This window comes from Pinus tabuliformis, chromosome 5_2, assembly GCF_031772625.1.
Source record: "Pinus tabuliformis cultivar Carrire ecotype Pingquan chromosome 5_2, CPIR1, whole genome shotgun sequence".
In the NCBI taxonomy this organism is placed as follows: domain Eukaryota; kingdom Viridiplantae; phylum Streptophyta; class Pinopsida; order Pinales; family Pinaceae; genus Pinus; species Pinus tabuliformis.
Window position 1 is genome coordinate 327,169,160 of NC_142306.1, and position 14,935 is coordinate 327,184,094.

Below are 14,935 nucleotides of genomic sequence, written 5' to 3' on the forward strand. Positions count from 1 at the left end.
AGTCATTTTTCACCAAGAATTCAGATGGTTGACACACTGCCCAGCATTAACTGAATTCTATAATGAACAAAAAAATCACGGGTCAATGAAAAAGCAGCAAAAAGTTGGAGAAATCAGCCAATAAGATGATCACATAAACAAAAACAATCCATACTTGCTAAACAATTAAAAGAGGTCAAAAAATTTAAAACACCCAAGCAAAAACACAGAACAGGAGGCAAACCAGCAAACAAAATTTTCCTACGGCCAAGGTAAAAGCAACCTAAACAAATCACAAAACACAAAACCATCAAACAAATAAGCCAAAAAAGCAGCAAACATACAAGGCAATGAAGAAATCAAGCATAAGAGGCATCCAAATCTTCCCTCAGACAGTATACAATTAAAAGCTGAGGATTAGCCTTCAACTCTACTGAGCAGATAAGGAATGAGATCATTGCTCATTTAGACAGTCTCTATGCCAAAGAAAAGGAAAATTAGGATTGCATCAACGAGATCCAAACCCAGGAGAGAAGAATGCAAGGGGGATTCAGAGATATCCAAAAAAGACTAGAAGAGCTTGTCCAGTGGGTTCAAGGATAAGCAGCCAATAATTCCTTTTATGGTACCAATCATGAAGGTGCTGAAGAAAGAGCTTCTACTAAGAAACCGGATTCACTCCTCTGGCCCCATGTGTCCTGAATCGGACACAATTCGATGGGACACGTGTCCTCTGGATCATGTCCGATTGTGTCCCGATTCCAGGACACATGTGGCAGAATTTTTCCCTCCGTGCGCATTTAAAAATGCGATTTTTCCATTCTTTTCTTCACCAAAGTCAATGTCAGTGAGCTGTGGGTGTGTGAGAGCTAAGAGCAAAGAAAAAAGGGTGTGGGAGCATTCTCAAGGAGATTCAAGCAACAAGTAAATGCATTTTCTCTCTATTTTTTTTGCATTTTTATTACAACAATTTGCATGTGCATTTCTTTTATAAATTTGTGCATTTTTTGTTTATTTTTCTACAGCATTCATGGCTCAATCTAGGGCAGCAGGGAAGGGGCAAAGGAAGGGGAAGAATGTCCCCATTGGAGATGCCCCTCCTATTCCAATTTCATCAGGGTCTGCTGCAAGTGTTCCCTCTAGTGCAAGTGGGGCTGCAACAACAGCTTCAAATGTTGAGGGAAAACAACATCCTCAAGATAACAAATATCCCTGGTGGAAATATGTCACAAGATAGCAAGGGTCAAGCAGCAAGATGAAGCGAAGAGGCAATGTTGGTTGGAAATGCAGCTATTGCAACATTAATTTCATGAGCACATATTACCGTGTGAAAGTTCATTTGTTGGCTTTGCCAACTTGTGGAATTGCAGATTGTACAAAGGTGCCTTTACCAAAGAGGAAAGAAATGGAAAGAGAGGTCAATGTTGGTATGGAAAATGTGGCTGCAAAATCTAAAAAGACAAGAATGATGACCCCCTTCCATTCTTGAGGAAAAGCAGCAACAAATTCCCATTTGAGAGTTCTCGTGGGGGACAAGCAACTAAAAAAAAGGCAATTGCACTTGGTCCAATGAACAAGATTTTTCAGAAAGAGAAAGGGGAAGAGCCTGATCACACCATTGCCTTTTTTTAAATCAGAACTTCATATCCTTTAATGTTTCACACTCACTTCTATTTATTGAGATGTGCCAAGCTCTAACTCAAGGGGCTCCATCAGGGTATGTGCCTCCTGAATCAGAGAAGCTTAGAACCACATTGTTGACGGAGGCAAAGAAAGAGGTGGACAAAATGCTTGAGCCTATTAAAGCATCATGGCCAACATTTGGGGTTAGCATTGTTTCTGATGGATGGGCAGATCCAGCACAACACCCACTCATCAACTTCATGGTGTTTTCCTTGAATGGTCCAGTTTTCTTGAAATCAGTGGATGCAGTTGGACAATCCAAGGATGCACAATATATGGGTGAGTTGTTTATTAAAATTATTGAAGATGTAGGTGTTGATTCTTATGTTGTTGGCATGATTGTGGAAGCTAAATATTCACAAGTGTTTTGGACACCTTGCATTGTACATTCATTGAACTTAGTACTTAAATCTATTGCTTCTAATGTGCTTTGGATTGGAAGCATTATTGAGGATGCACAGCATATCTGCAACTTTGTACAAAATCATACAAACGCCCTCACTATCCATAAGGGGTACACCAATCTATCATTGTTGAAGATTGCAGATACACGGTTTGCCTCTTCATTCATCATGTTGAAGAGGTTGAGGGAGGTCAAGAGCACTCTTGGGGCCATGGTTATTTTAGAGTTTTGGTCTTTTTGGAGAAAGACAGATCAAGCAACCTTAAAAAGAGTGAAGAACACAGTGTTAGATGATGTTTGGTGGGAGAGGGTAAATCTACTTATTAAGATCATGGACCCTATCATTTCTTTGCTTCGATTTGCAAATACATACCAACCCATCCTAGGAGAGGTTTATAAGGGATGGGATTCCATGATTGAGTCTGTGAGGAGCATTATTTTACAAAGTGAGTGCCTCGCTTATGAGACATCGTCAGAGGCCTTCTTCACCACAATACAGGATATTCTTGTCAGCAGATGGGACAAGAATTGCACACCTTTGCATTGTGTGGCTCACTCATTGAACCCAAAATACTACAGCCATGAGTGGCTGAATGGTGGACCTTCCCGCAAATTCCCTCCTCACATGGATGGTGAAATATCACACGGGAGGAAAGATGCATTCAGGGGGATTTTTCAGGATAGAGCATCCCTTGATGAGATGCAGGATGCCTTTGCAAAGTTTTCCACTGGCACTAGTCGATTTGCAGGATATGATCTGATTAGAGACAAGGGGGCTAAGAAGCCCTGTTCTTGGTGGGCAACTCATGGGGCAACAAGCCCTCATCTACAGCAGTTACCCATGAGGCTCCTCTCTCAAGTGACTTCATCCTCTTGTTGCGAGAGGAATTGGAGCACACATGGGAATTTGTATAGTGTCAAGCAAAGTGGGCTTGAGCAGTCCAGGGCAGAGACAATGGTGCATGTACACACCAACCTTGGTCTTATATACAGGCAGAGGGATGAGTGGTTGAAGGGAAAGACAAATATGTGGGATGTCTTTCCTAAAGATATGGGTTTGGACAGCAATGTTGATTTGGCATTGGCCAACTTCGAGCCAATGCTAGAGCCTATCAAATTTGATGATGTTGATACTGTAGAGAGGTCATCCTCCACACCAGCAGATGCAAAGATGACTTTGGATACAGAGGAGGAGGATGCAGCAGAGGAGAGCAGTGGTGACCATGATGAAGAGTACAGTGATGCTGATTTTGGTGATGAGGATTGATGATTCATGAGCTACCTACTACCTTGAGGCATGTAGACTTGTATTTGTTTTGTATTTTCTATTTCTATTTGCCCTTGGCATTGTACTACCTATGTATCACATTCTGATTTTGATGACTTAATGAAAAAACTACAATATCTTGTCTTTCTCCTATTGGATCATTGATCAATTGAATGTGTATTATGATTTATCATTTATGTCACAATTGTATTTGTATACATAATGTTACTTTGTAAAACTTACATCTAGATGAAGATCTATGCTTGAATCAATGAATTTGTATCATGAATGAGAATTTGTGTAAGAAATATCTAATTTTTAATATATATATATATCAACGTGTCTATGTCAGACACTTGAATCCCCGTGTCAGGTGACATAACCATGCAATCCAATACAGTTGAATCATTTATCTCTCGGTAATCAGTAAGTTTGCTTGTCCAATACCTATCTATCTATCTAGGTTGTCTATTTGTGCTGCAATACATCTGCAGGCAAATCAGTAAAAGATATAAAAAGATATAGATCGTATTTTGTTTTTTCAGATCTACTGAAAATGTTATAAAACTAGTATAAAAGAGAGAAGTATCCATGTTGTATAAGAATAGCCATGGATTTCACCTATAATACAACCCTATCCATTTCTGTGAAAAACAAATGAAAAAACCAAGAGTAAAAGTAGAGATTTGTTCCTCCAAAAGCATCCAGCAACATGAGCAACATGTTTACTGCAGATCTCCTCAGCAAGAGCCTGAAAAGGCTTCCAAATCTGATTCCAAGCTCCAAAACACACAGGTTTGGAGAATCCTTTTCTTATGTGTTTCTATGTTACAATGGGAGTGGAGGGACTCTTTGATCATTTTAAGCTAGGGTTCCCTGTTTGTTTCTTTCACTTAGGTCTTTTTTTCCTTCAAATTTCTTTTTTATTTCCACTATACAGTGTGAAAGCCGTATCTGGCATATAGGATACAAATCACCACTATATCCTGGATGGATCTACATACAGATCAGTATCCGGACCAAATAATGGACATATCCCTATCTGATACAAGGATCCTAGTGGCAGGCGAGACAAATTCAGTAACTTAGGATTTAAACCAAAAACTGAGACATTTTACCTCCCACTGCTCTGTGATAAAAATCATCTTTAATCAATTAAATAAAAATAAAAATTAATTCAGGTGGTCTTAATGCCTTCAGTAATTTTGGGATTTATATTGCAGTTTCAATTAATCTTAATGTGTTCAATCATTTGACAATTTATATGGCACTTTCAATCATTTTTGAAGCATAATCTCTGAACCAAAATACATCAAAAACAGGCTCTAAATGGCCTCTAGAGTCCAAAAATAAGCATAGTACTAAACTTCAATATTATTAGTACTAATGGCTATCATCAGAATCATCATCTTCTTCTTCATCTTCATCCTCATCCATGAAATAGGTTTTAGAGGGGCCTACGATTGTTTTAGATGTGGGCCAACTCAAAAAAAAAACAAGGTCTTTTCGCCCCCCCATGTTGTTTCGTATGGTATCATACAAAACCGGCCAGTCCGGTGAAAAATGGCCCGTTTGGTACCGAACTGGCCATTTCTAGTCAGTGACTCTGGTCAGATCCACTTTTAGCCCAAAATCGGTCCAACTAGCTAGTTCAATTAGGTCCAATCCGATTTTTACAACAATGGTAAGGGTTGAAGGAAAATTCATGTTATTGTAAAATTTGAATTATGGGGATTGTTACTGCAAAATCTAGCACTTTAGTCCAAAGCCTCACTAAGTAACCTAGATTGAGCACAATAATGGCAAAGTTACCACTGTCACCTCAGCAACTACTCCCCTCGTTTGTATGGTTGGACACTATCCAACACAAGGGAGGGTTCCCTAATAGATCTTAGGGATCAAGTAACTCAACTAGACTCAGGCTAAATGCCCCCTAAGGGTTCAACAAGATTCACCCAATGATAAGTATGCAATAATTAGGGTTCTGGGTGATTCATGGTATAATTCAAAGACAGTGAATTCAAGGGTTCCTATGGCTCAATCTAAAAAGCTTAGGTTAACCAATAGAGGCTCAAATAGGTTCCCAAACATATTGAATCAAAAAATTACACTTCGTTAATATAAACTAGGGATTTAACTAGCAATTTACATAATACAAATAATTTATAATAGCAATAAGAAGCCTCAGAATCTATGGTAAAGAAGTGTAAAATTAGGGCTAATCAATGAATAAACAACTGAATAAATCACAGCAGTTAATTGTGGTGGAAAACACATGTAGCAGCAAAATAAATCCTAGACATCAGCCCTAATTTGTCGCTGAAAATGCATGCAAATTATATTTTTACTTTTCCAGATAAATGCATAAAATAAATGATTTTCCAGTAGCCTAACCCTAATTTACCCTAGAACAAATAAAAGAAGAAAATATTTGAGGATTTAAAAGATTGGCACAAGAGATAAAATTAGTGCATTTCTCCATCTTGGGCTAATGGAATCTAAAGTAAAAATCTGTGGAATAAAAGAGATGGATGTGGATTCAAAGAAATTGAAGAAGACAAATCTTTGTTCTGCAATGCTTTAACCCTAAAGTCCTTCTATCTTCCTTGGAGATTGAAAGGGAGAGAGCTAAACCTAGATCACTTCAAGAGAAACTTGATTAAAATCTTGTGCAAGAAGATTTTAAATACATAAAACATTAACAAAACCTTGGTGAAATTTTCATTAAACCCTAATTAATCAACAAGAACAAGATAGAAGAAGATAACTCATGTTAACAAAGCTCACATCATCAAAAAATCACCAATAATCATCCCAAAGAGAACCCTCCAATAAAGATCTTCCATAAGAAGTTTGCTACACTACCACTCCATAGCACAAAAGAGAGAAAAGACCAATTATTTAGAGCAAATTATCTTACTAATTATTAATAATATAGCCCACAGGGAATAGAGCAGACAATGTCAGGGTGTTCTGTTCAAGCACTTCGTGGTGAAAAGGTCACCAGTTCAAAACTTCGTGGGTAAAAATCCAGCCATGCTAAGGACTGGTGTGGCCCAGGCCAAGTGTGATCCCCGAGTAGTTTTGATAGCTCAGATGCCCCTGGGTTGTGGCTACTCAAGACATATGTTAGGCGTTCTAGTCATCTCAGGACTCAAATTACCTAGCAAACAAAAAGAAATAATATTAATAATATCAATGTTAATAATATTAATATTAACAATATATTATATAGGTTAATATTAACAGTATTATATACGTTATTAGTATTAATAATTTATATTATAATAATAAAGTATTAATATTAATAATTTTTATTATAATAATCCAGTATTAATATTAATAATTTTTATTATAATAATCCAGTATTAATATTAATAATATGTATGTAGGTTATATTATTAACATCTAGGTATGTTGGGGGATATTTCACCCCGATGAAGAAATCGAGACTAAATTCGCATGGGGATTGGGGAGGACCTCAAATAATCAAGCAAAAGCCCTAGCTCTTTGGCAAGGTTTGAACATAGCTTTAGCAAAAGGAATTCGTCAGCTAGTAGTATTTGGAGATACGATGATAACCATCCAAAAGTTCCATAGAGTCAAAGACCCCCTTGAGAAAGATCAAACACCTCTAGATATAGGAATTTGGAGGCAAATTCAAATTTTTTATTTTATAACTTTTTATCATATCAAGAGAAGAAATAATCAAAATGTTGACGAGAAGGCTAACAAAGGCGCCAAACTTGAACAAGGTGTTCATTTCCAGGATTGAGGCGACACTCTCTATCAACATATTCCATGAATCTTGGCTTGTATAAGTTGGAGGTTTTAATAATCCAAATATTAAAATTGAATAATCAGGCCCCAAGGCCTGTCATGCCATTAATTATCATTGTTAATGTTGCGATAATGACTACATTGGTTTATCAGCCCCTAGGCAAGGTGACTCAGGTTAAGTGCTCCTCCAAATGGATGATAGAAAGGAGAAACGTCATTCTCAAGGATAGATGGTGTCATGCTACTTATTAAAACTGAATAATCAGGCCCCAAGGCCTGTCATGCCATTAATTATCATTGTTAATGTTGCGATAATGACTACATTGGTTTATCAGCCCCTAGGCAAGGTGACTCAGGTTAAGTGCTCCTCCAAATGGATGATAGAAAGGAGAAACCTCATTCTCAAGGATAGATGGTGTCATGCTAAATGCAATTTCACTTCGAGCCATAAGACTTTTCAGGCTGGGACTCCAATGTCGTCACAGTTGAGTAATTGCAGTATGCTTGGGCGTTGGGTGAAGGATCTACTACAGGATACAGGTGATTTAAGAATGCAGGTCAAGATTAGAGACATTCAATGTTATTTGATGGTTGTTGGAATGGGAAGTGGAGACATACCATACTATAAATGGAACTTGTTGATGTTGAAGCTTCTCCGGATTAAGGTTAGATTTAGCTCGACCAACTCCACGGCCTCCCCAAGTCGTGAAGGTGGCGGAAATCTAGGAAAGGACCAGATTCTGGTAACGTTAGAGTATGCCTTTAGCAAAATTGATAAATTTGGTCAGAAAGTAGTGTTGGAAGCTTGCTCCCACTTCGCGCTAATTATTTGGCAGCTGGAGGAAATGCATGAGGACATGGAACGACTTCAGCTGTCAGTGGAGAACCTGACGACAAAAGTGGACAACTTGTGTTCAAAGGTTGACAGCATTGAAGTGACTATGGAATCAGTTGTGGTGGGTGTTCCCAAAGAAGTTTTTGGTTTGCAAGACCCTCCTCTCGGTGTGCATGAAGAAGCTCAACAAGGTGAATCTTGGTTAAGGAAACTCCATTTTGTTTAAATGTTTTGTAAATTTGTAGTATTCAGTGAGTTTTTTGGAGGATTTAAAAGATAAATGTTGTCAGGGGTATAGTTGCACATAGGCAAGACAGAAATAGATTCTTTTTTGAACAAATTTGGAATTTTGCAAATGATGAACAGTCCATGCATGTAAGGGTATTGGCCCGTTTACCAGATTGATCAATACAAAACTACCCATTTCTTTAAAAAAAACATCTAGTATGTTAAAATTAATAATAGACATATAGCATATATCAACATACACAATATTAATAATATTAATATGATGTATGTTAATATTATTATGTGGGTTATTAATTTTAATTATAAATATTATTGATGAATGAATGATGTCAATTACAACGAGGGCCTCCCCAATATATATACCTAGGCAGGGGTGCCATATGAAGAGACATGAAGTCTCATAACTATTAATTAATTATTAATTATGTTTGTTACATTGCCACCCCTTTAAAAATTGCTTTGTCCTCAAAGCAAGGGTAACGAAGGGTATTTTTTGCAAAAAAAAAAATCGACTCCCATGATGAATCTTCTTCCAGACAGTTTTTCCATTTGATAGAATATTCTTTGATGGTCCTGGAACATAACGCTTTTTCCTTGGTGGCCAGGATACCTTTTGGTTCTAGAATAATTCTTCCTTTGTCATCATACTCTAGAACTTCTATCTGAACATGTTGGACCTGTCCCAACATCTTCTTGAGGCATGACACATGGAAGGCATTGTGGATGTGACAATTCTCTGATAATTCTAATCTATAGGTTGCTTCACTAATTTCTTGATTTGAAAAGACCCATAGAATTTTGGAGCCAATTTATGTTTTCCTTGCTTTTTAAAGGATAATTGTTTGTAAGGTTGGAGTCATACAAATACCCAATCACCTTCTTCGAACTTTCTTCCTGATCTATCTTGGTCTGCTTGTTGTTTCATTCTATTTTGAGTTGTTGCTAAATTTTATTTTAATATTCTAATGATCTTTTGCTCTTCATCAATTTCATTCTTCACTACTTGGACCTAAACGTCAGTTAGTGCAAATTCCTTCCACCTTGGTGGTTCATACCCATATAAGGCCTGGAAGGGAGTGATTATAGCAAGATGTGCCGTAGGTAGAATTATACCACCATTTGGGTAAATGCAACCATTGGGACCACTTACTCTATTTATCTGTCACAAAACAAAAGAGGTAAGTTTCCAAACACTTATTTCCAGTTTTTGTTTGGCCATTGTCTGAGGATGGTAAGTTGAACTCGTATTAAGGGATATCCCAGTTTGTTTGCAAAATTCTTTCCAAAAGTTCCCTTTAAATTTGGGGTCCCTATCGCTAACAATGACCTTTAGAAAACCATGCAATTTGTAGATGTTCTTACAGAAGACATCAACAATCAGCTGTGTAGTTCGTCCCTTTCACTGCCATAGAATGTGCACATTTCGTTAACCTATCAACCACGGCCAAGATCTTACTTTTTCCATCATGCACGGATAATCCTTCGAAGAAGTCCATTGAGATCTCTTCCCATTTTTGGTTAGAAATGTGTAACAGGTGAAGTAGCCCTGGTGTCAAAATATTCTCATTTTCATTTCTTTGACGTGTGTCACATTCGGCAACAAACTTTTGAATGGCTTTACTCACCACCTTCCAATAAAATGATTTTCGTGCATTGTAGCATGTTTTAAAAAATATGTGTCCTTATATTGGGAATTATGTGATTCCCTTAATACTATCTTTTTAAATCTTGAAGGACTTTGGTAGATTTTGTTCTTATACCACAAAATGTCATTTTTCTATTTGAACTTGGTCCAAATTGTTGACTATGGAATAAGATTATGGATCCTTGGCATATTCAACTCGAATTTCACCTAACCAATCGAGAATCACCAATATTGTTGCACATGTTGTTGATTCCCCATCTTTTCAAGATAATGCATCTGCAACTACATTGTCCTTCCCTTTCTTGTGTAATATTTCCATATCAAAGGTGGAAAGTTTTTCCATCCATTTTTGTTGTTCGGTGGATAACATATTTTGTTGTAATAAGAATTGAACACCATTGTGATCTATATGCATCATGAATTACTTCCTAAGAGGTATTGTCGCCATTTGGCCAGCGCATGGATAATGGCAAGCATTACTTTCAAAAGCTATCGAGTGGTCGCTTTGCATTAATATTGTGCATATCCCAACTCCTGAAGCATCACATTCTACAAAAACGGGTTTTGTAAAATTTGGTGTTGCTAACACAGGTGTAGAAGACATAACTTCCTTCAATACCTCAAAACACTCATCTGCTTGGTTACTCAATTGGAAGGAAGTCTTCTTCAAAAAATTTGACAGCAGAGTTGTTAACTGATCATAGTTCTTGATGAACCTTCTATAATACCTTGTTAATCCCAGGAACCCTCTCAGTTTCAACTTTCGATACATTATTCAGTTTTGGCCATTCCATGATTGCTTTGATTCTACTCTAATCGACCTTAACTCCTTCCTTGGATATAAAGTGACAGAGATATTCGACTTCTTCCTTATCAAATGTACATTCAGGTAATTCTGCATAGAACTAATTTTCTTTGAGGGAAAGCACTTGCTCCAAATGCTTGAGATGTTGCATCCATATCTTGCTATAGACAAGGATATCATCAAAAAAGACTATAACGAACTTTCTTAGGTAGGGTTTAAAAGGTTCATTTATGGTTGCCTAAAAGGTGGCAAGTGTGTTGGTTATCCCAAATGGCATCACCTTGAATTCATAGTGACCTTCATGTGCTTTAAAAGCAATCTTTGGCATGTCTTCTAGTGTTACTTTGATTTGATAATATCCTAACTAGAGATCTAACTTTGAGCAATATTTTGCTCCATGGATTTCATCGAGTATTTCATCTATAAATGGGATAGGGAACTTGTTTTTTATAGTTATCTTATTTACGCCTCGACAATCTATTAATAGTTTGAAGGATTTGTCTTTTTTCCATACCAACACTACTGGAGCTACATATGGTCTTTTGCTCGTTGTAATAATTCCACACCTTAACAGGTCTTGAATTAATCTTTCTATTTTGGTTTTATGGTGGTGAGGTATCATTGATCCTTCTTTCTGAAGGATTCATAGGTAAGTCTTCGAATACCTTCTCATATTTGTAAACTAATGCTTCAATCTCTGAATGTTCAGAATGCACTATTTTTGGTGTTATTATCTCCATTTGATAGCATTGTGTGATATAGAATGGTGCCCCTTTCTTAATCAGTTTCGTCATTCCTGAGAAGATATCATATGCGCTGGTGGTGGTTGGAATCCGAACAATTTATATTTTCTTCCTTTTGGCTTGAACATGACAAATTGTTTCTAGTGATTCGTAGAGTAGGTTGGCAAATTTTGTAGCCATTGTATTCCCAATATGATGTCTACTCCTCCTAGAGGTACGATGTAGAATGTAGATTCTAATTCATAATCTTGTAATTGCAGCTTGACCTTGTGACATTTTATGAATCCATTGATTTGTTTACCATTTTCTACCATCACTCTTACGTTTGCAGTTGGAAATACAAATAGTTTAGTCTTTTTGCAACATTTACATCTACTAAGTTATGGGTACTTCTTGTATCTATAAGTATGGTGACATTTTCCTTTGTTATGTGCCCTCGTAATTTTAGTGTTTGGCGTTGCGTTATTCTTGTTATGGTGGCAAGTGATATCCTGGGCATGTCTTCGTCATCTTGTGTATTCGAAATATTATTTTCTTCCTCATATTCCGCTTCTAAGTCACTGTTGGATGTGTCAGATTCTACCTCAGCTTCACACGTATATAGTTTTTTGTTGTTCCTAGGTGTCCAATTGTCTCCACCGTATCTGCATTTGGTAATCATTTTCTTGCCCAAACCCTGGTGTTGATTCTCTTATGCTCCTAAAGGAGGAAGTATGTACTTGTCAGAGTTGTCTGTCAAGTAATTTTTTTATTTTTCATTTGAGTATCTACTTGATTTCTCTGGACCTGTGAAGGATGGTTTGTTGAATTTGTTTTTTTGTTCAATCAATTTTGCAATGTGCTTGGCATGTTCAATTATTTAGGTTTCCATAGTTTATTTCACTATGGATATAATCCTCCAACCCGCATATGTACATTTTTAACAGTTGTTCATGTGTGAATTCGTTTTGTCTAGTTGCTAGAACTTCCCATTTGTGCATATATTCATTAACACTTCCTTTTTGTTTAAGGTGTATGAATTTGTTATATAGATCATCATCTTATTCGTCTTGAAATATTTTCAATAGGGAAGTTGTGAAATGTTTCCAGTGGAAGGAATGAGCATCACATTTCTTGGTCCACCATAAAACCAATCATAAGCATCCCCTTCCAAGTTGTTGGAAGCTGTCATTATTTTTTTCTTTCAACCAATGAGGGGTTCAATTCAAAAATTCCTTCCATTTTGTTGACCCAAACAACTCCTCGATGGTCCTTATTGTCATACTCTAGTATCTCCTTTTTAATCCTTTGCTTAATTCAATCTAGCACTCAAGTGTGATACATGTTGTCCGATAAGACTATTTTCGTCAATTCTTCCTGTCCTTGTTCACTTGTATTTTGTGACGGTGGACTTAGTATTGGCCCTTGTTGGTTTAAGGGTGATACCATTAATGCATCCATCCCTTCAATAAGGCGATTAATTTGTTCCTAATGGTTGTTAAGTCTTGCAATAGTTTTGGCCCTTTCATCATTCCTCAATCTTAAAGTAGTTTTCCACCGCTCTTCAAATTCTGAAATTTCACTCTCTATTCTCTACGAATTGATCGATCTTATCGATTAGTCGATTTTGTCCTTTTGCCAAATCAGTTTGCTTCCTTTCGACATTGTCGAGACAACGGCATACGCTACTGACTTCATCTCTGTATCGATTTTTGTCGACCTGTAGCTCATTGCTGTTAACCATATTGGGATTAGTCTTTTTCCTTGCAGACTCCACTTTTATTAAAAAAAATTAAATAATTAAATCTTTATTATTATTATTATTATTGTATGTGTGTGTGTTTATATATATATAATAACTATTATTAATAAACTAATTATTTAACTAAGTTAAACATATATACTAAAACTAGATATAAGTATAAATATAAATAAATAAAGTGTATTAACTAAATTAATTTAAATTAAATATTTATATATAACTGCCTATAGAAAACTAAAAACTAACTACTGTCCTATTTTAATTTGCCAACGTCAGAGAGAATATATTTGTGGACATCGACGGGGGAGGCAACAGTTGACCGTGACACATCAGTTGGCCATGACAACATGGTTCAAAACAGGGAATAATTGTACGTTGGCGAGGGAAACATAAGGGAGACGACATAAGTTAAGGGTCGAAAATGGGACAACAATACGGACGTTGGACGAGAGATAGGGTCAATTAATTTTTCCGGATGACAAGGCAGAAAAGGCCGAGAGGGTTGACGGCAAGGACAATGATAAAGCGGAACAAAGACAGTGTGGAACAATGAACAGCGGAGGGATGCAGCAGCAGGAGATTGCCGACAGAGGCGGCGATCAACTAGCATCATACAGCAATGGTTAAGATGGTGAAGCGTCGTACAATAGCAGTTAAGACAGTTGGGCAACGGGGGATAGCACAATGATGACTGGTATCCTATACGGTGCCGTCAAGACTGGAGGACAGCAGACTGTCAAAGTACTATCAATGGATGTATTTCTAAGCAGGGACCGATAATGCAACTCTGATACCACTGTAAAAAGTATAGACAATTTATAATATATATTATTGATGAATGAATTATGTCAATTACAACCTAGGCAGTGGTGCCATATGAAGAGACATGATGTCCCATAACTATTAATTAATTATTAATTATGTTTGTTACACATAAAGTATATATTAACATACATAATATTAATATTATGTATGTTAATATTATTATGTATGCTATTAATATTAATAATATATAATAGTAATTAATTAATTATTTTAAGGTCTTTTTATTTGATTTTTCTCATATTAATAATTTTCCTTTACATTATTATCCCTTTAAATTCTTTCTGGTTAGATGTTTAGGTTTCCTCCTTGTCAGCCCTCATATTTCTTTTTTGGTTTTTTTCTTGCCTATTTATGTCCCTTGGCTGATTAGTCTTTCACACCATTCTTTATCCTAATGATGAACGCCTGTTGTGGGTTCGAAATGTTGATAACTCAAACTTACCATGTGATGGATCCGAAAGAAGTTTTTCACCATAACTCAAATCATCACAAAAGTCTTAAATATGAGAAGAATAATAATAATAAATGAATAATTAATAAGTATAACGAATAATTATGAAAGGACATCTTTGTTAGTTAAGACTTGACTATTCATAAGTATTAGTTATTAATTACTATTATTATTTATTGATATATTTAATGTGGATGTTCATAACATTGCCTTCCCCTTTAGAAATGCATATTGATGAAAAGGCTTGCTATCTGCCAAACATCATGTCTGGAAAACTATAAGGACACATCTGTACAACAATATGATCAATTGTTGTACAATTAACTACAACCATACAAATGACAGTAGAGCGGTAATTAATTGTACAGCTCTACTGTAATTTCTATGGTTGTAGTTAATGGTACGACAATTCATTGTATCGCTGTACAGATGTGTCTGTATAGTTGTACAGACAATATGTTTGCAGATTTTGGGATTTGTACGGCGAATTTGCGCCTGCAGGATTTTGTACAACAGATGGTTAGTGGTG

The 14,935-nt window shown here is 36.4% G+C and overlaps 1 protein-coding gene across 1 annotated transcript in view; it reads right to left on the bottom strand.

The window, feature by feature from the left end:
• CTEXP (kinase family with ARM repeat domain-containing protein) overlaps positions 1-14,935 on the bottom strand; it is a 341,359-nt gene that overhangs the window by 275,082 nt on the left and 51,342 nt on the right. The window lies entirely within an intron of this gene.